We start from the raw sequence: 22305 nt of genomic DNA on the forward strand, positions 1-22305 counted from the left end.
CATATCTAGAGTGAAGTTAATATTTTGAACAGCCTAATAATAGATACTTAGAGAAATGAAGCTAGAGCAGCTGACAACTAAAAATAGATGACATTTCTTGGGAGTCCTACTATATGTCTGCATTTACTTCATATTCAGCCCAAGATCGTGTTCATGCCAATGAGGGAGAATTACCCACCACCTTCCATGAAGAATCTCCACGTGCCTCCTGGACTACCCCCTGTCCCTCAACTCCCCTGGAAACTACAATCACACAATCACTCCACCACTACACTCCGGGGACAACCAAGAATAGCTTTGTGCAACGCAGACTGCCAGCAGCCTTGCCTCTCACCCAGACATTTCCCCATCTATCAAGATGACGCTTGCTGTGTTCATGCACTCTTTTTGGAAATGTACACAGAAAGAAATAAAATACAAACAAGTATATGAACACATCCATATGCTGTTAAAACTTAATGTACTGATTTCCATTGTTTTCCTTAGTAGGAGCTCTTGCTACAGCTTTTTTTAAAATGTTTTTTTAAATTTTTTTGCTATTATGTAATTTATTATAATTATTAGTGATGATTGTGAAAATTATGAAATTCAATGTGCATTTCCTTACATGCTGTTCTTCACTCATAATCCCCTTTTAAATTAAATTTTTTATTGTAAAGATACTGTACTGAGGGGTTATAGTTACATGATAAGGTAATGAGTACATTTCTTATCGAGCATTGTTAGCCCCTCCTTTGTTTTTTTTCCCCTACCACCCCTTCCCTCCCCACCTCCCCAATTCCACCCAAGTTGTAAAGTTCGTTTTCTTTCTTTTTTTTTTTTTGTCCAGTCGTGGGGCCTGAACTCTGGCCTGGACACTGTCCCTCAGCTCTTCAGCTCAAGGCTAGTGCTCTACCACTAGAGCCACAGCGCCACTTCCGGCTTTTTTCTTTTTGCTTATGTGGTGCTGAGGAATCAAACCCAGGGCCTCATGCATGCAAGGCAAGCGCTCTACCACTGAGCCACCTTCCCAGCCCCGTAAAGTTCGTTTTCAACAGTGTCTTGTACATCTCATTGTTACAATGGGTCAACATGTAACCTTGTTGCAGCATAATTTTATTTTTTATCTTTTAAACATTTCTTTTATCTTTATTTTTGTCCATTTTGGGGCTTAAATGTAGGGCCTGGGTGCTGTCCCTAAGCTCTTTCACTCAAGGCTAACATTTTGAGCCACAGCTCTACTTCTGGTTTCCTGGTGGTTCACTGGAGATACGAGTCTCATGGACATTCCTGTCCGAGCTGGCTTTGAATGGTTATTCTCAGATCTCAGCCTCCTGAGTAGCTAGTATTAGAGGTGTAAAGCACAGGCACCCAGTCCTTAGTATTATTAATTTTAATCTTTAAGTAGTTGTATAAAGGAGTTGCCATTCAACAAAGTAACATATATACAATGCATTTTGATCAATCTCACTCTTTATATCATTCTACAGTTTTTCTGTTAAAACACTTTTACTAACACTGTATTTACTCAACACACACTTCTTTTAGGAAGCTGAACTGAAAACCAAATAAGCCTGACAGAAATGTTTACATACACACACTCATATACACACTTTGCTTTTTTTCTGAAAATTTAAGCAGCCTTACTGGTGCTTCAACCAGAACTAGCTATGAAAGGATTAGAATTCTTGTTGAGTATCTGAGTGGTAAAGGGAAACAGACTGAGCAGGAGAGGTGGTGAGATTTTTGTTAGAGAAGTCTGTTGATGTAAAAGATGGCTCTCCAAATGGTTTGAAACTATTTCTAACCTGTGTAGCCCTGGGTTAGCTACTTTTCTCTCTGTGCTCTGGGTAAAACCTGTACTTTGCGTTGGGTTTTCTTGCATGGTAGGTGATTTATGTTGTTGAGATAGTGAGGGAGATGTAACCCTATACCTTTCTTGACTGGGCAAGAAATAAGCTAAGAAGGACAAAAATGATTCTAGACATGAGAAGGATTAAGAATGATAAAGGCTGGGAGGAAAGAATGGAGATAGGACTTTGAGAAAGAGAATATTGAGGATAAAATCAAGAATAAGGCTAGTTTAAAAATGGGTTTCAGGCTCCTTCTGCTCAGCTTCTGCGTCAGTGGCAGGGGATTCTGCAGCTGCTGCAGGCCGAGAAGCATGCCACCGAGATCCGAGGCCCACAAGCGGAAGAACCAAAGGCTGAAAGGCCAAAGAAGCAGCCCAGGCTGAGATTGAACAGTACCGCCTGCAGAGGGAGAAAGAGTTCAAGGCCAAGGAAGCTGCGGCACGGGGATCCCAGTTGAAGCAGTTGAAGCAGTGAGGTGGAGAAGGAGACCAGGAAAAGATGACCATCCTCCAGAACTACTTCCTGCAGACCAGGGAGGAAGTTCTAGAAAACCTCTTGGCCTTGGTGTGTGACATCCAGCCAGAAATCCACGAGAATTACCGCATCAATGGATAGGACAAGAGAAGCACCTTTGCATGGGTTGGTGTGGTAGAGTCTCATGGGAGACTGTGGAGTGTTAGCAAAGCTCCAGTTCTGTTCTATGAGAAACATTACATTATTTCTGTATGCTGTAGTAGGTCCTTCCACTTTTTGCAGAGTAGCCAGTCTAGCTTCTTTGTTTAAAGTTAATATTTATCCAAAGGTTCATCTTTATACCTCTGATTTCTTAGGGGTTTAATGAGTATCTGTTGTCTGTTTTCCTATGCCTTTCAGCTGAAGCAATGTGTGAGTACCACCTTTTTCTCTTAGATCTTAATAGGATCAAACAAAAAATTATAACTCTTTGAAGAAAGAAAGGGATTAAGTAATTTTTCCCCTTACACTTTCTTAAAGGTCAGGGGCTTTATCTATGAAAAAGTAGTATGTCGTTATTTGTAACTTGTACAAAGCAGCAGCCAGCCTTAAAAGAGTCCATTCTGGCTAAGTGCTAGAACATTGAATACTAATGTACTTTTTTGGGGCTGCTGTTGGTTTACCTTAATCAAAATGACTAGATGATAGCACTTAAGAACTTACTACATGTTACTTGGTGTACTGATAATCATTTAAGAGTAAAACCTTGTCATGTAAAAAAATGGGTTTGATTTTCTTTTCTTGGGGGGAACTACATCTGTCAGGAACAGCCCTGCTCAGCAATTGATGAGAGATGCCTGCTCCATGGCCGCTTGTCTTAGCCTACTGCAATGACTGCTCTCAGATCCATGGAGTTCAGTGCCTGAATCTCCCATGGTAGAAAGGGAAGAAGGAGCAGGACAGAAAGGATGGGAAATTGGCTGACAGTATAAGAACTGGGTTCAGATCCAGGCTCACCCAATGACTGTGTGAGGCTAGCCAGTGAACTGTGTTCTCACCCTTACAATTCAGACAGCACACCCTACTCTGAACCATTTCATGAGATCCAAGTGGGATAATCAGTGGAGACTCTCTGGCACGTAGCAGGAGCTCAATAAATGCAGGTTCCTTTTTGCTACATCCTGATCACAACTGTTCTGAAGCAGTTCCTGACTGAAGAGACAAGACAAAACACATATTTATAGACAGATTGATTCGTTGTTAGTAAATTAACTGCTGTTTGCAACAGGTCAGTATTTTTTTTTTGTCATGGTGCTTGAATTTAGGGCCTCGGTGCTGTTTTTGTTTTTGTTTTTTTCCTCAAGATTAATGCTCTACCAGTTCAAGCCACAGCATTTGGAGCCACAGCTTCACTTCTGGTTTTCTGGTGGTTAGTGGGAGATAATAAGACCATATAAGAGGATGCTAAATGAAATGAACATCAAAATATGGACACAAGAGCTTTTTCCTTGTTGTCGTGGTTTTAAATGTACTATGTGACTTTTTTGTTTCTTTTGTATGTTCTTCCTCCTATGGTATATCCCCTATTGTCACTGTATTTGAGTTTGGTACCCTGTATCTTGTATATACATTTAGATATTTTGGGGAGGGGAAGGGGAATAACAAAATGCTGAAACAAGGACACAGGATGACCCATTGCAACAATGATACTCACAAGACACTATGTTGGAAATAAACTTTACAACTTTGTGGGGGGAGGAGTAGGGGAGATGGGGGAGGGAAGGGATAGCAGGAGAAAAACGAAGAAGGGGTAACAATGTTTAACAAGAAGTGTAGTCATTATCTTACTCATATGACTGTTCCGCATCTTTACAATAAGATAAAATTAAAAAAAATCTCTCATGGGCTTTTCTGCCTGGGCTGGCTTTGAATTGTGACTCTCAGATCTTAGCCTCTTGACTATATAGGATTTATAGGTGTGAGCCAGTGCCTGGCTTATATTCGACATTTTAAAAGATTTACTTTAAAAAATGAGTAACAGATACCAAAACACAGCTAGGTAGAAGTAGCAAGTTTTAGTGATTTCTAGCACCATAGGGTGACAATAGTTCTCAATAATCTATTGTATAACATGAATAGCTAGAAGAGGAGTTCAAAGGCTCTAAACACAAAGGATGATGAAATGGGAATGTGATTCTGAAATATAAATATATATATATACATATATGTGTATAAATATGCATTTACATTTTACCACCTAAGTATGTAAAATTACTATGTGTTGATTGAAAAATCAAAAAAAAATAGCTACACACCAATGGCTCATGACTGGAATCTCAGCTACTCAGGAAGCTGAGATCTGAGGATCATGGCTTAAGTCAGTCTAAACAGAAAAGTTTGTGGGGGGGGGGAGGCTAGGAAGGGATGAGAAGGGTGAACAAAGGAGGAGGCTGCAATGCTTGGTAAGAAATGTACGCATTATCCTGCCCATGTAATTGTAACCCCTCTGTACAGTATGTTCACAAATAAAATAAAATAAAATTAAAAAAAAGAAAAAGAAAAGTTTGTGAGGCTTTTTATCTACACCAAAAAGCCCAAAGTGGAGCTGTAGCTTAAGTGATAGAGTGCCAGCCTTTAGTGAAAGATTAAGGTAGAACATGAAACCCAGAGTTCAATCAAGTCACAGCTTTGGAATTAAAAAAAATCTAAAAAAATGATTTAAGAAGATGCACACACAGATTATGTATCATTATGACACTGTATCTCATTTTCAGAATTGCAGTAATTAATATGAAAAATGCTGAGTGTGGTGGTGGATGCCTGTAATCTCTGCAGACAGAGAGACAGGAAGATCTTGAGCTTGCTACACAGTGAGGCCTTATCATTTTTTTTCTTTTAGAAGTATTAGGATGTAGTGCAGTGGTAGAGCACTTGCCAAGAATGCATAAGGGCTTGGGTTTTATTCCCAGCATAAATAAATAAATAAATAAACACAAGACAGTCAGTTTTGTTTGGCCAGAATTAAATTCAATAGTCAAGTAACTATTGATATGTCTCCAACAGAAAATTGGTCTTCATTCCCTCATTTTTTCTGGTGATGCTCTAGCACTTGAGCCACACCTCTAGCCTTCCTCCCACTAATTTTGCATGGCTCACTTTGGGTTTTGAGATGGTAAGTCCAATGGATGTCAAGGAATGCCATTTTAAAAATATGCTTTGGAATCAATACAACAAAACCACTGCTATTCTCAATGTCTTTTGTGGGTAGAGGTTCAGACAGTATCACTAATTAGATGAAGATTTCTACACAAGTAACAGCATCCTTTCAGCTCTGTGTGTCTGGGGTCTGCACCAGTGATGGCTTAGAGTTATTTACAGACCTGACTCTCAGTTACCAGTGCCTTCCTAGGCATTCTATTCTAGACTGTGTTAAACCATGAGGGTGAATAGTCAACAAGAGTGGGCTCTTCTCCCATTTCTGACACCAGCAGTGTGAAGTGTGTGGGTGGATGGTGACCTCCTGTACTTCCCTATAAAATGAATGCCAATAAGCTGATCTACTTCTCTGTGATTGTAAGGGTGTGTGGAAGGTTTTGGATACAGATCCTTGAAAAACTGACAAATGGTTGTACAGCTTTGAACTTCCCAGAGGTGAAAGGCAGCTGAGCTTTAAGGCCCGGCAAGACCAGCAGCTAGACTAGCCTTGAGGGACTTCATGTTTGAGGTCAGAGAAAGTGGAGCTCAGACTATATCAATGTAGGCTTGATCAAGTGATTGACATCTGAGAATCTCAAATCTGAAAAAGTACCTTGGAGACTGTAACCTCCTCCACCCCCAAGAAGCAGTGAAGATTGTGAGACTAGTTTAAAGGTGCTTAGAAGTAGGGAAGCTCTTAATCTGAGTTCTGCAAGGTCCCTGTAGAAGTTCATTTTATAACAATTCAATTGCACACAATTTAGAGGGTCTGGGGTTTTAACTAACTTTGTTTGAAACCTCTAGCCAAATGAAAGGGGATAGTTTTTCTAGCTGACAGGACTATGGCACTTTTTGAAAATTGTATTTGAGTTTTAAACTCAAAGGAGATGACATTTGGAGAATATTTTCTATCTCTGAATTAGTTTATCTCCTTTTATTTCTTGATCTGGAGATGGGAAAGAGGATTCTGCAGCTGCTCTTGCAGATGGAGCTCTAACCTGTTTCCTGAAGGAATGAGGACCTGGTTGCTTTTTTAGCAGCCAGGCAGTAAGTCAGTCCAAAGTTCCACAAACCCCTGCAGTTCCTTCCTCAACTGTGAGGGGTGCCAGCACCCACTCTAGGCACCAATCAAAAGCCTGCCTGATTCCATATCTTAGCTATGGTAAATAATGCTGCAGTAAACATAGTTGTACTGTAGCTTTAGTATGGTCTTGTTTGTGGTCATTTGGGTAATCCCAAAAGTGGGATTGCTGGGTCATAGGGGAGCTCTATGTGGAGTCTTTTGAGGAACCTCCATACTACTTTCCAAAGTGGTTGAACAAGTTTACACTCCCACCAATAATGCAGTAAGGTTCTCTTCTGTCCACATCCCCTCCAGCCTCGGTTGATATTAAAATTCTTGATTATAGCCATTCTAACTGGGGTGAGGTGGAATCTCAATGTTGTTTTGATTTGCATTTCTTTAATGGCTAGGGAGGTTGAGCATTTCTTCATATGTCTATTGGCCATTCTTATTTCCTCTTCAGAGAAGTTTCTCTTTAAGTCTTTAGCCCACTTATTTATTGAGCAGTTGTTTCTTTGAGGATTTGTTGTTGGGGAATTTAATTTTTTGAGTTCCAGGTATATTTTAGATATGAGACCCTTGTCTGTTGTTTGGCTAGTGAAGATCTTCTCCCAATCCATGGGCTTTCTTTTGATCTTTCTAGCTATGTCCTTTGCCATGCAGAAGCTCTGCAGCTTCATGCAGTCCCATTTGTTCAACTTTTCTTTGATTTGTTGTGTTTCTGGGTCTCTATTAAGAAACTTTCAGCTGGTGCCAAGGAGACCTAGGGTTTCTCCTAGGTCCTGGAACCAACCCAGCTGCCCCTCAGTAGCTGAATGGATCAAGAAAATGTGAAACACACACACACACACACACACACACACACACACACACACACACACACACACAATGGAATCCTACATCTCCATCAGAAAGAATGACATCGCCCTATTTGTTAGGAAATGGAACAACTTGGAAAAAATGATTTTAAGTGAAGTAAGCCAGGCCCAAAGAAACATAGGTCCTTATAAGGACATAGTTTCCCTTATTTGCAATAACTAGTATATGTCTAGGACAAGTAGAAAAGGGTCAAAAGCTATATACATATGACCAGATAAGATGAAGTTAAGTGAAATAAACCCCAAGATAGGGACACAAGTGGTCTTTTCTTTCTTGCTATTGTTTTTAATGTATTTATAAGGTACCATATTTGTATGTCTCTCCCCCGTGGTATAACCCCTGTTTACACTGTATTTGATGTTGGTATAATTTGGGGAAGGAAAGGGAAAAATAAAATTGTTTAAATAGGGATACAAGTTGGCCCATTGCAACAATGATATGTACAAGACACTATGTTGAAAAATGAACTTTAAATTTAGGGGTGCGGTGGGGGTGTAGTTGTGGGAGGGAAGGGATGGTAGGGGAAAAACAAAGGAGGAGGCAACAATGCTTGATAAGAAATGTACTCATTACCTTGCTCATGTAACTGTAACCCTTCTGTACAGTATTTTCACAATAAAAAACAAACAAACAAAAAAGCCTGCCTGACAGAGACAGTTTGTGGGGAGATTGTCTAAAAAGGAAAGAGTTAGGGTCCTTCTCTGAGCTTCTCCAAGATCCTCTTTTACCCATGTTTGAACACTGCGTAAGCCCAGGATTTCTACCATTAATTTAGCTTCTCTCAGAATCACCTTTACTAAGATATGCTTGAGCATGAAGATAGGATTGTCAAGAAACAGCCATGGAAATAACATTTCTCTTTCCCTCCCTTCCTCCCTCTCTCTTTCTTTCCCTCCCTCTCTCATTTTCTTTCCCATCCTTCCTTCCCTCCCTCTCCCTCTATCCTTTCTTCCTTCTTATTTTTCTTTCTTTCTCTCTTACTTTTCTTTCTTTCTCTCTTTCTTTTTTCCTTCTTTCTTCTTTCTTTTCCTTCCTTCCTTCCCTTCCTTCCTTCCTTCCTTCCTTCCTTCCTTCCTTCCTTTCTTTCTTTCTTTCTTTCTTTCTTTCTTTCTTTTTCCTTCCTTCCTTCCTTCCTTCCTTCCTTCCTTCCTTCCTTCCTTCCTTCCTTCCTTCCTTCCTTCCTTCCTTCCTTCCTTCCTTCCTTCCTTTCGTGGTGGGACTTGAACTCAGGGCCTGGGCACTGTCCCTGAGCTCTTTTGCTCAAAGCTAGCACTCTACCACTTTGAGCCACAACTCCACTTTAAAATTTTTTTTAATTTATTTTTTGACTAGTTAATTGGAGAAAAGAGTCTTTGGGCAGAAAAGACTTTTCTGCCCAAGCTGACTGCAAACCACCATCTTTTAGCCTCCTGAGTAGCTAGGATTTCAGGTGTGAGCTACCAGCATCTGGCAACATTTCTTTTCTTTTCTTTTCTTTTTTTATCAGTTACAAAAACTGTTGTCAGGGACACTGCCCATTATGCCACTTTAGCATTTTACATGAAAGGAAGTTCCTTCCAGGAGAAATTTATTTTAGCATTCATTTCTAGGAGCATATCCTCTTCCTTTTTCCCTGAGAGAATAGAACATTGCTTCTTTTCCAATAATGAGAATTGTATTGATGCCAAGAAGCTCAGACCCACATTTACTGTACAGTTACCAGAGTGACTTCTATGATTAGTGTATTTGAAGTATGCTTTATTCTTTGCTTTTGACTTTTCTCTATTTTATTAACTATTTGTGTATTGTGTGTGTGAGTGCGCATACATGTGCACTAGTCCTGAGGCTTGAAATCAGGGCCTGGGTATTATCCCTGAGCTTCTTTGGCTCAAGGCTAGTGCTCTACCACTTGAGCCACAGCTTTTTCTGAGTAGTTTATTGGAGATAAGAGTCTCAAGGAACCAAAATCCTCAAATCTCAGCTTACTGATTAGCTAGGATTACCGACATGAGCTATCAGTGCCCAGCTGTATCATTAATTTTATTAAAGATAATACAGGAAGAAACATATACATATATACTAGACATACACACATGCTTTCTTGAGGTCAGACCCTTTCCTTGGAATTACATCTTCTTTCTGTCAGATGGAAGCATATGAATGGTAATAATATTTAAGATGTATGTTCACTCCAACGCTTTATATTTTTAATAAGTTTTTTATTGTGAAAATACTGTCCAGAGGGGTTACAATCACATGAGCAAGGTAATGAGTACATTTCTTATCAAGCATTGTTACCTCCTTTGTTTTTCCCCTACCCAACACTTTATCTTTAAAATAATCTTTTCTAATGTTTCTTTCTGGGATATGCCTTAAATCTAAATCATATCCTTGAACCCTTTATGGTCTCTCTCAAGTTTAAGTATAATACCACCTTGCCCCATTTTTACAATCAAGGGCATCAAACAAAATAATGAATGCCCTTTGCATTGAGACTATCGCCTATGAACTCTGGGCTTTGTATGAACTCTGGTTCAGCTTTTCACTCACAACTGGCACTAACACTTCACCTATGCCTCTACTTCTGGCTTATTGCTGGTTATTTGGAGAAAAGAGTCTCGGATTTGACTGTCCAGGTTGGCTTTGAACCATAATCCTCAGGTCTCTGCCTCATGAGTAGCTATTAGTGCTAGGCTAAAATGAGACTCTGAAAGGGTACAAAATCTAAATTCTGCCCCCACCCCTAATTTACAAATCAGTGTTGTTGGATGATGTAGCAAGGAATAGTGTAGGAAGATACTAAAAAATCAAGCATTTTTGCCTGATGCTTTCTGATTGCTTCTCCTGATCTCTCACTACTCTCCTGGCTCGCATCCTTCTTCATCTGTCTGTCTGCCCCAGGAGGAGACTATTTGAAACTGGATCACTTGGGCTTTTTTGCCTTCAGGCTTCAGCCAGAAGGAAACCAACAAGAAGATGGAGGAGAGAAAGAGAATGAGGTTAGGGTATTTTTTTGTTCCCCAGGGCCTTTCACAGGAATCCAGGGCTCCTGTCAGATGGCCTTTCTTCTTTCCAGTTTTTTGTGTTTTATTTTTTTAAATTATTTTTTATTGTGAAAATACAGTACAGAGGGGTTACAATTACATGGGCAAGATAATGAGTACATTTCTTATCAAGCATTGTAGCCTCCTCCTTTGTTTTCCCTTCCCATCCCATCCTCTCCCCGTCTCCCTCCCCCCAATCCGGAAGGGAAAAAACAAATAGTTTAAATAAGGATACAGGTGGACCCATTGTAACAATGAGATGTAAAAGTCGTTATGTCGAAAACGAACTTTTTTTGTGTTTTCTTTAGGTAACCTCTTCTCTTTTCTACAGGAAGCCTCTTCATGCATGGTTCTCCTTAGTTGTGTGAATGATGTCAATAGATGTTTCACTGAATTTCCTAGGTTATTCTTTTATTTTTACTTCTGTCGGGGTCTGACAGAGACAGGCAAAACCCTACAATAACTCCTTGAGGTAGATATTATTGCTCACTTTACAGACGGTGAAAATGGTTAAATATAAATAGTAAGTAATATGGCTAAGTAACAAACCCAGAACTATCTTAAGCCCCTCTGATCAGTTTTATTTCCTCTTAGGTAGGTAAAGTTGTTTCTCTGTTTTTGTTTTTGTTTTTGTTTTTTGTTTTTTGTTTTTTGGTATTGGGGATTAAACTGAGGGCCTGTACTTGCTAGGTAGGAGCTCTACCACTTGTGCCACATCTCAAGTGATATTAATTTTGCTCACTTCTTTGCTCACATCCATACTAAAACACAATATAATACAACTAATATAAACTAAAATTATTTGGTTTATGCTATATTGAAATAAAACCATTATTAATAGTGGGGTGTAATGACTGTAAAAGGGGTGCTATTTTAGGGGAGAATCAGTAGGAGAGTGAAAGAAGAAGGTGAGTATGATTGAAGTACATTACAGATGTTGAAAATCACATAATGAAATCCATTTAAAATTCTAAATTTTACGAGGTTACATTGTAAAGAAATATGTATATGTCAAAATGAAATCTCCCTGTACACTATCAAATGCAAGTAGAAAAAAGCCCCGTGAGATGTAGGATTTATCTACTATATCCTTCCTATCATTTCCCTTTTCTTTTTATACAGCAACAAATATCTATAAATATCACTGAATTGCATGTGACAGGGGAAAGTACAAGATTGTCAGAGAAAAGCCTGAGCCAGCATTGCCTTTGGTAATTATGTAGATAACACTGTCCAGAAGAGAATTTAAAATGAAGAAGATTAAATTTTCCTGTCAGCTTCATCTGGATTCTTAGAATACTATATGTCTCTGTTGGACCTGGAGACAGAGGAGATTCAGGGTTATTTAAATATTTGATTTAATTTTTCTAGTTCTTAGTAAGAACAAAGTGAAATTCCAGAAGAGAGCATCATTCACTGGCAGAGCTTGGAACATTTCTCAATATTTTACATTCTAGGCATCAATTATACCTCAATACTTGTGATACATGTAGCTACCATTTAACGTATTTGGAATGGGCTCTATTGCTCACTCAGAGTGAGTAGTCAAAAAATACCTGATGCTTGTATGAAGAGGCAGTCAGAGGAAGGGGTTAATTGTTTGTGTGTGTGTGTGTGTGTGTGTGTGTGTCCACCCTGGGGCTTGGCCACTGTCCTTGAGCTTTTGTGCCAGTGTTCTACCACTTGAGCCATGGCTCCACTTCTGACATTTTGGTAGTTAATTGGAGATAAGGGTCTCATGGACTTTCCTGCCTGGGCTGGTTTCAAACCACGATCCTCAGATCTCAGCCTCCTGAGTAGATAGGATTACTAGTTTGAGCCACTGGCACCCAGCATCTCCCCCGCCCCCAAAGTCCCTACTTTCTTTTTTAAAGTAATTTCAGCATTGAGAAGAAAGAACAGAAAGTTGCATAAACCTGTCCTCATACTTACATAACTTCCTCTACCACCAGCCTTCCTTGCCAGTGCACCAGAGGTGTTATATGTGACAAAGTTCCACTGTCAGCCAGAGCTTACACTCCTAACATTATCTACTGTATAGGTTTGGGCACATTTATAGCGATGTATGTCTCATCATTACAGTATAGTAAGGGTTTCACTGCCCTAGAAATGTGTTCTATCCATTCATCTGATTTATATATTTTCAATGCAGGAAATACAATCACTTTAAAAAGAAGATAAACAAGAAGCACAGAAGTAGAAGGGTGAGGAACAGATCTTGTTTTAGGCAGGGTCTCACTTATATAGTTCAGGATAGCCTTAAAGTCACTATGTAGTTCAAACTGGACTTGAACTCATGACTCTCTTGCTTCAGTCTTCTGAGTGCTGGGATTAGAGGCATGTGTCACCATACCTGGCATTAAAAAAAAATAAAATCTTGGAGAAAAGTTAACAATCAAAAAATAAAATAAATCTTCATAGTGAATATGTGAGAAAAGAAGGATAGAAATGGAGGGTGCAGGTAATAGCTTGGGGGCACATTTATAGGCAGAAGGAACAGAGCAATGAAAACTCTTTGGTGTGGAGGAAAAAGAAAGTAATTGATGGACTCTAATTTCCAGAGATAGCAGACTATGGAGGAAGAGGAGGCTGTGGGATAGAAAAAGAATATGGACAGAAAGGAGACGATTCAAGTTGAAAACGAAAGGGTTTGAAGTGAGAGAAAAAAACTTGGAGCTGTTATTGGCTAGACTTTGCTTCTGCAGAGGTTTTGGTGGGATACGTAGGTGTGGGTGAAAAGGAGGCTTGCAGCCACTTCTTGAAGGGACATGAAATAGCTGAATAAATGACCAGAGTGTGCTGTGGAGTGTGTTAGAGGCATGAATGTATGGCAGATACATCACTGTGTTTAGGATCTCTGTGTAGCCATGTTCATCTGCTAGGAAGGAAAGTGGAAAGCAGACAGAGTGTTTGTTGGTGGTAGTTCCTGGACCAAGGTTTTTTCATGGTGGGAAAACAGTTTGGGTTGCTGACAAATTGAGGATCTAAGAGGAAGGGGCCGAGAGGCCTGTCAATTGAAGTTTGCTGTAAGAGCCTAACCTGTCCCCACAGTAGAGACTGCAACTGAGCCCCTAGGCAGTCTTCCTTCCAAGGAAGCCCTGCAACACTGCAATGTTTGAGGAGCTGAGGGAAACTCCTACAGGTAGATTGATTGTGTGGGAGGAGTGGTCTGCTCCGCTTCTATCAGGGAACTCTAAAGGATCCGCAGGATGTCTTTATTTTTTTATCTTTTGGTACTGGTCCTGGGGCTTGAACTCAGGAGGTAGATGCTGTCACAGAGCTGTTTGTTTGTTTGTTTGTTTTTTTCTTAAGGCTAGCACTCTACTACTTGAGCCACAGTGCCACTTCTGGCTCCTCCCCCTTTTTCCATGTATATTTTTTATTGTAAAAGTACTGTACGGAGGGGTTACAGTTACATGAGTAGGGTAATGAGTACATTTCCTATTGAGCATTGTTACCGCCTCCTTTGTTTTTCCCCTACATCCCTTCCCTTCCCACCTCCCCAATTCCTCCCTCCCCTCCCAAAGTTGTAAAGTTTGTTTTCAACATTCTCTTGTATGTCTCATTGTTACAATGGGTTAACCTATATCCTTATTTTAGCATTTTGTTATTTCCCTTCCCCTCCCCAAATTAGAAAAATGTATATATAAGATACAGGACACAGGAATCAGATACAGTGAAAACAGGGGTTATACTGTGGGGGAAGAACATAAAAAAGAAACAAGAAAATCACATAGTGCATTATAAGTATCTTAACAACAATAGCAAGAAAGAAAAAACCCCTTGTGTTCCTGTCTTGGGGTTCATTTCGCTTAACATCATCTTATATGATCATATGTATATATGACCTTTTTTGCTTGTCCTAGACATGTACTAGTTATTGCAAATAAGGGAAACCATGGGACCTATGTTTCTTTGGGTCTGGCTTACTTCACAATATAATTTTTTCTAAGTCTTTCCATTTCCTAACAAATGGAGTGATGTCATTCTTTCTGACAGAAGCATAGAATTCCATTGGTATCTCTATATATCTATCTATATATTGATTTGCATTTCTTTTATGGCTAGAGAAGATAAGCATTTCTTCATGTATCTAATGGCCATTCTTATTTCCTCTTCAGAGAAGTCTCTCTTTAAGATTAGCCCACTTATTTATTGGGCAGTTGTTTCTTATTGTTGGGGGATTTAATTTTGTGAGTTCTAAGTACTTTTAGATATGAGACCCTTGTCTATTGTATGGCTAGTGAAGATCCTCTCCCAATCCGTGGGCTTTCTATTGATTTTGCTACCTATGTCCTTTGCTATTGTGTTTCTGGGTCTCTATTAAGAAAATTTCAGGGCTGAGAAGGTGACTCAGTGGTAGAATGCTTGCCTTGCATGCATGAGGCCCTGGGTTCGATTCCTCAGCACCACATAAGCAGAAAAAAGCCAGAAGTGGCGCAGTGGCTCAAGTGGTAGAGTACTAGCCTTGAGCTGAAGAGCTGAGGGACAGTGCCCAGGCCCAGAGTTCAGGCCCCACAACTGGCAAAAAAAAAAAAAAAAAAAAAATTAAAAAAAAAAAAGAAAATTTCAGCCTGTGCTAAGGAGCCCTAGAGTTTCTCCTATTCCTTCCTGTAATGTTTTCAGGGTGTCTGCTTTTAGTTCGAGGCCTTTGATACATTTGGAGTGCAGGCTGATAAATATGGATCTAGCTTCAGTTTTCTACAGGTATTTAACCAATTGTGCCAGCACCATTTACTGAAAGGGCTGTCTTTCTTCCATTCTATTTTTTAAGCTCCCTTGTCAAAGATTGGGTGACTATAGGTCTGTGGGTTCATTTCTGGGTCTTCAATCCTATTCCATTGTTCCTCAGGTCTGTTCTTGTGCCAGTACCAAGCTGTTTTTATTACTATGGCTTTGTAATAGAGTTTGAAATTTGGAATTGATATCTCTCCAGTGCAGTTCTTTCTGTTTGTTATTCGGGGTCTTTTATTGTTCCATCGAGACAAGGATATACACTCTCTCTACTTCTCTTCAGCTTAGTATGAGAATGGCTAGCTACAGCAATAAGACAAGATGCAAACATAAAGGGGATCCAAATTGGGAAAGATGAAGTAAAATTCTCCCTCTTTGCAGATGACATGATCTTGTATTTAAAGACCCTCCTGGAGTCCACTCGCAAGTTACCTGAGCTGATCAGAAACTTTGACAAAGTAGCAGGGTATAAAATTAACTCTGAGAAATCAATGGTTTTCCTGTGTGCCAATAACAAGAAGAGTGTGGCTAAAATTAGGAAAGCAACCCCTTTTGTAATAGCTCTACAAAAAATAAAATACCTAGGAGTTAACTAAAGTGGTGAAGGACTTCTATGATGAAAAGTTAAAAACCTGAAAAAGGAAATTAAAGCAGAACTAAGGAAGTGGAAAAACCTCCCATGCTCCTGGATTGCGAGGATTAACAATGTGATAATGGCAATACTGCCAAAGGCTATATACGAATTCAGTGCAATACCTATCAATATCCTATCTCATTCTTCAATGAAATAGAAGAAGAAATCTGGCTTTTTTGGGGAGTAATTTATTGGAGATAAGAGTCTCACAGACTTTCTTTTTTTTTTTTTACCCCTGTTTTTTTTTTTAATTTTATTTTATTTTATTTGAGAACATACTGTACAGAGGGGTTACAATTACATTGGCAGGATAATGCATACATTTCTTACCAAGCATTGCAGCCTCCTCCTTTGTTTACCCTTCACCTTCTCACAGACTTTCTTGCCCAGCCTGGCTTTGAACTGCAATTCTCAAATCTCAGCCTCTGTAGTAGCTAAGATTACAGGCATGAGCAACTGGCACCTGGCTTGTCAGCATGTCTTTACACAGTTTTCATGCTAACAGGAAGATATCCTGGTTTGGATTCATTAGTGGGCTGTAGTCTGGACACAGCTAGAATTGACCAACTTCATTTTCATTAACTTTGCTGTAGGAGCAGCTGTGGTTAATGATGGCAAACCACATGCCTTAGCTCTGGCCTGCAGAATTTTCAGGACACTTCCTGCTGCTTCCATGTGGGGGTTTGTTTATTAGGAAGATTATATTGAGGGACACATGCATGAAGCCCTGGGTTCAGTTCCTCAGTACCATGTACACAGAAAAAGCCAGAAGTGACGCTGTGGCTCAAGTGATAGAGTGCTAGCCTTGAACAAAAAGAAGCTCAGGGACAGTGCCCAGACTCTGAGTTCAAGTGCCAGGATTGGAAAAAAATAAAATAAAAATTCTAGCATCCATCAAAGAGGAAAAAGACTGATTTTAATGCACTGAAATGTGTTTTAAAAATTATAATCCCTCCAATTTATGACAAAGGGAATTTAGTTCCAAAGTCATTAACCTCAGGAGAGGTCTTGCTTGAGTCAGAACAGTTGAACTGGCCAAGTTATTCTGACATCACAATAACATAGTGTGGTAGGAAAGGCATACTCCTGGGACTCAAAAATTTCTTTTGACAGGCAGGCCAGCAGCTGGGTAAACAGCCTCAAGACTGATAATAGGGAAGTTGGGGGTTCCGAGTTCTACTGGACTGACTAAATGTCTTAGTAATTGGGAGCCTGGCATGTATTGTATACTGTTAGTACAGAAATGAGATGCCACTGGAATAGGAATGAGAAAGCTTCACAATGCTCCAAAATATTCGCATTCACTAGCATCAGCTCCCAACTCTGCCTTGTTAGGGAAGGGAAGACTATGGTGACCTTTGGGGCAGTGATGAATAAGAGCCTGACTTCCAGAAACAGGTGTCTATGAGGGAGCTCCAATTCCATTGCCTATGAGTCAGATAGCCTCACTGAGGTCTGGGGCCCTCTTCTGTAAAGCGGGCCCAGCATACCTGAACCTATCTTATAGATTGTTGCTTGGGTAAATTTCAGTACCATAGGCCAAGTCTCTGGTGTACATCACCAACATAACATCAGCGAGCCAGGATGATTGTTTCCTTTTATTATTATTATTACCTAATCTTCTTAGAGATTCAATTTTCTGGTGTGTGCTAACATGTACGAAGCACACAAGGATGCATGGGGACCAGCTAATTCACAGAACCCAGGATACTCATAGGACATCCTCTTGTGACTCAAAGGAGAAATGTTGAAAGAAATTTGCTCTCAGTTTCTGGGAATGATAAGTCATACATATTAGTTTTATGCAGGAAATGACTTAAAGATTCTCACATGTTTGAGGGAATGTGTGCATCTATAGATTTTGCAAATATAATTATTAACTGTCTGGAGGTTAGTTGGATTATGCTGCAGACTCAAGATTTTCCAGAGTCCCAATGGCAGCTCTGGGCAGGATGCAGGCATCAGCATTTAAGCTAGTTCCCTGGGTGATTCTAGTACCAACTTTAGGGAATCCTCAAGACCGCCTAAAAAATGTAATGGAGACTCATCTAAATATAAGATTTTTTTTAAAAGCCAATGGCTCCTGCCTGTAATCCTAGCTACTGGGGAGGCTAAATTTTGAGGACTGGGTCTGAAGCTAGCCTCGACAGACAAATCCATGAATCTCTTATTTCCAATTAACCAACAAAAAGCTGGGAGTGGAGGATTTGGCTCAAGTGTTAGAGTACCAGTCTTGAGTATAAAAATTAAGCAAGAGCGTGAGGCCCTGAGTTCAAGCCCTAGGATCAACACACACACATACACGAAAAGAAAAAGGATGAAAAAAAAATAAAACTGTGACTCAGACTTGGTATCTGATGTTTTCCCTCCTTGACTGGCACTACACCACCTAAGCCATGCCCCAAACCCTGAAAAAGGAATTAAAAAATTATTTTACTTTTGTTGCTCCCCCCATAAGTACAAGACTAACAGGATTGCAATGGCCAGTGGTCATTGCTGGAAGAGCTCAGGCAAATTCTGGTGTAGAGTAAGGATGGGTACACTTAAAAGATTCACCATAAAAATCTAGAACTATTTGGATATTGGCCTGTCTGAAACACATCCAAAAGGACTATTTCCTTTGCAGTGTTAAACACAGAGTCTCTGTTTCCTAGTCTGACATTTCAGGAGGACTGTATTTTCTTCTTCAGGATTAGAGGAAGAAATATTTTGCAATGCCATCATAAATAATTCAGAATCCAAGAGAGCTTAATGCAAACCATGAGAATGTACACGAAGAATGCATCTAGGTCAGTGTTAAAATTTTATTGCTCAGAACTAAATGGAAGGCCCGCCGGTCTGCAGGGGAGTTGTGTTATTTTTTTATGACAGGTTTTCTAAGGCTTTAAGCTCCCCCAAAGTCTGACTTCTTCCTTTAACTTCCACTTGAGGTCATTATTCTGCTCCATGAGGACTGAGCTGCAGTATGGTTCTCTCTCCCCTCCTGACTAATCTGTCCTAAATGTTGTCTTGAAAGGGTCTTAAGATTCAATTATTAATCAGAACCCATTTAACAGGCAGTTGATGCCAGGAATGGACTTTTTTTTTTTTCAATTTGCAAAGCTGGGATAAGCTGATCAAGGAGAATGGTACAATTTCACAGGAAGTACATTAAGCCGCCCACGCTTGCCTAAAGAGCTTACCCAAGCTCAAGAGAGTTCAAGAGAAGGTGTTTGGGTGGATCCATTATTAGTCAATGGAGGGTGATTAAAAGGAATTTATAACCCATAGCAAGCCTCACTTTAAATAAAGTTTTCTTGACCTGGAAGGAAGGGACAAATTGCTTTACTTACTCTCTTTAAAAAAAATGGAGCTTCACATTTTTACTTAGATAAATAGTGCTACAGAAGTGATAGCTGAATTTAACACTGTTTTATTCAGAATTTGTTTCCCTTCTCCTTCCCTCCCGATTTCCCTCCCTCCCTCCTTCCTTTCTTCCTTCTTTCCTTTCTTCCTCCTTCCCTCCCTTCCTTCTCATGCCCCTTCTCTTTTCTCCCTTTTTTTAGAGTGAAGAAGCTCTGGATTTTAATTATAGTTTACAGTAACTAAAGCAGCATCCCTGCCTGGCAAGATGCATGGGGACTCAGCAGTTACTACTGGAGACTCTGGGCTCCCGTGTGTGTGTGTGTGTGTGTGTGTGTGTGTGTGTGTGTGTGTGTGTGTGTGTGTGTGTGTGTGTGTGTGTGTGTGTGTGTGTGTGTGTGTGTGTGTGTATGTGTTCATGTTTCAAGATTGTGGAAAGAAGAGAAGGAGATGGAGAAAAGCTGGTGAATGGAACAGGAAAATGAAAAAATGAGTAAGGGGAAAGATAGAAGACAGGAGAGAAGGGAAGAATGCAGGAATGGAGGGAGGAAAGAAAGAAGGGAGGGAGGAAAAGGAGAGGGAAGGGAAGAAAGCTAGGGAGAAAGTAAGGGAGGGAAGAGAGAAGGGAGAGAGGAAAAGGAAGAGAAAGGAAGGAAGGGAGAAGGAAGTGAAGGGAGGAAGGAGGAAAGGCAGGCAGCTTTCTGCTTGCTCTTCTCACGAGATTTGAAAAGATCAGCGGCAGCTGCCTGCGGAAGCTACTGTCCCAACAGAGGGGATCCTGTCAGAGCTGGTGTTGGTCAAAGTGTGAGCTTTCCAGGTGCCAGTGATAAGGAGTGTCAGCCCTAGGAATCTGCTCTGTTCTGGGAAGGTTCTGGAAAATGTGATTACATACAATGCACACAAGTCGTCTGCAGCACCTTCCAATAAATCAGTGTTCTCAGAAGGTGTGGGTGCCTGAGGAAGTGTGTGTGTGTGTGTATGTGTGTGTGTGTGTGTGTGTGTGTGTGTGTGTGTGTGTGTGTGTGTGTGTGTGTGTGTATAGCAGTGTTAGGTGGTGGGGTAAAATGGGGAAGAAGACCAATGACATATCTCTTCTGGCTGTCAGTAGACCCAGAGCTGAAACAAGGAAAGTTGGAAGTTGACCTTTCACAAGAATCTTCCCACATGTGAACTAATTGATGCAAGGCTGTAAAAGCCACGTGAACTCATGACCTCAATGTTTTTGTAGCACTGTGTTTTGGACTGAGAACTTGCTAGGTAGGCACTCTTTTCCACTTGAGCCATACTTCAGCCCCTTTTTGATTTAGTTCTTTTTCAGATAGGGTCTTGAGGTTTTGTTTGTGACCAGCCTCTCACCATGATCCTTTTCCCTGTAGACTCCACTGGAGCTGAGATTACAGTGTGGGTAGCACATCCTATTTGTTATTTTATTTATTTATCTTTTTTCCTATTTGTTATTTGAAATAGGGGCTCATTAACTTTTTTTTTTCCTTGAGATTGACTTTGAACTGTGATCCTCCCAGCTTTTGCCTCCCAAGTAGCTGGGATTACAGTTGTGAGCCGCTACACCCTGACTAACCTCAAATCTTTTTTTAAAATGTATTTTAATATATATTTATATATATAAAGACTGTACAGAGGGGTTACAGTTACATGAGTAAGGTAATGAGTATATTTCCTATTGAGTATTGTTACCTCTCCTTTGTTTTTCCCCTACCTCCCTTCCCTCCCCACCTCCTCAAATACTCCCTCTCCACCACAAAGTTGTAAAGTTTGGTTTCAACATAGTGTCTTGTATGTCTCATCGTTACAATGGGTTAACCTATATCCTTATTTCAGCGTTTTGTTATTTCCCTTCCCCTCCCCAAATTAGAAAAAAAATGTATATGCAAGATGCAGGGCACTGGAATCTAATACAGTAAAAACATGGGTTATATCATGGGGGAAGAACATACAAAAGAAACCAAAAATCACATAATACATTATAAGTACATTAAAAACAACAGCAAGAAAGAGAAAACCTCTTGTGTCCCTATCTTGGGGTTTATTTTGCTTAGCATCACCTTATATCTAACCTCAAATCTTGAAAGTCATTTTCTCCTAGTTGTATGACTATCAACTCTTCTCTTGAGTCATACTGGGAAAGCACCACTAAGCATCTGAGAAGGAAGAAGAAAGGGCAATGCGCTGCTTAACAGACTCTCGGCCCAAAGATAGCTCGCTGCTTCTGATGAGCCTGGCCCACCAGCCCAGAGAGCCAGGCTCACAAGGACAAATCACTACACTCAGAAAACTCCCAGCCACAGGCCCTCCAGTTCTTTGTGTCAGGAATACACATCTTCTTCACTTCTGGAGTACGAGGTAGACTTGACTGTGGTGGTGTGATTTTCCTTACAGAGACAGCAAAAACTAATTCGTACAAAGATCCCATGTACAGTTTTGGAGGACCTGGGATACTGAGATCTCCTCCTGCCTGGTGAGACACAGGAAGAATATTTGTGTCCACCTCAAGAGAAAATGGTAGTAGGGCGGTGAGGTGGTAGGGACCAGGATTTGTCAGTATGGAGGCCCACTTAGCTAGAACAACTGAAAGCATAAAAGAAGGCAGCATCCGCCTCACCATGGATAAACCATCTCTGAAATGGCCGCGGGTATATTTGCATGGTGCTTCCCTTCTTCCATCTGGGAACAATTTCAGGCTGAGGCTTCCAAAGATCATGGACACACAGGGTTCCCACAAGACTTCCTTCTTCTTTCCCCAGACACATGCAGTTCCAAATTTGGTCACTAGAGGTCTCAGCAGGACAACAATTATCTTAAGCCTTAAGGAAACAGGATGGGCCTGGAAGAAGCTTGGAAGCGCATCATCCTCATTCCACCCTCAAGTTGATTTGCTCAGGTGGCTCACTGGCAATGGGGGTGGGGAGGGAAGAAGCAGGGGAGAAGCTTATATCCCCAGCTAGACTGCTCAGCACTTCAGTGGGAGGACTGACTGGTCTTGCCTGATTGCCCAAGAGTGCCTTTCTCCTCCTCAAATAGAGCTCCAGTTGGACTGGTAACATCAGAGCAATACTAATTGTTAAGAAGGGTCGTGGTCCCTTTGTAGTAGGATGAATTGAACTTTCTTACTGTGTGTGTGTGTAGACTGAG

General features: G+C 40.4%; 1 protein-coding gene and 1 pseudogene across 3 annotated transcripts in view; one reads left to right on the forward strand and one right to left on the reverse strand.

The window, feature by feature from the left end:
* The window catches only part of Lhfpl3 (LHFPL tetraspan subfamily member 3), a 491339-nt gene that overhangs the window by 21262 nt on the left and 447772 nt on the right, over positions 1-22305 (reverse strand). The gene's annotated exons all lie outside the window — the stretch shown is intronic.
* Positions 1062-2581, forward strand: LOC138809993 (V-type proton ATPase subunit G 1 pseudogene; annotated as a pseudogene).

This window comes from Dipodomys merriami, unplaced genomic scaffold, assembly GCF_024711535.1.
Source record: "Dipodomys merriami isolate MVZ:Mamm:240054 unplaced genomic scaffold, mDipMer1.0.p SCAF_5, whole genome shotgun sequence".
In the NCBI taxonomy this organism is placed as follows: Eukaryota; Metazoa; Chordata; class Mammalia; order Rodentia; family Heteromyidae; genus Dipodomys; species Dipodomys merriami.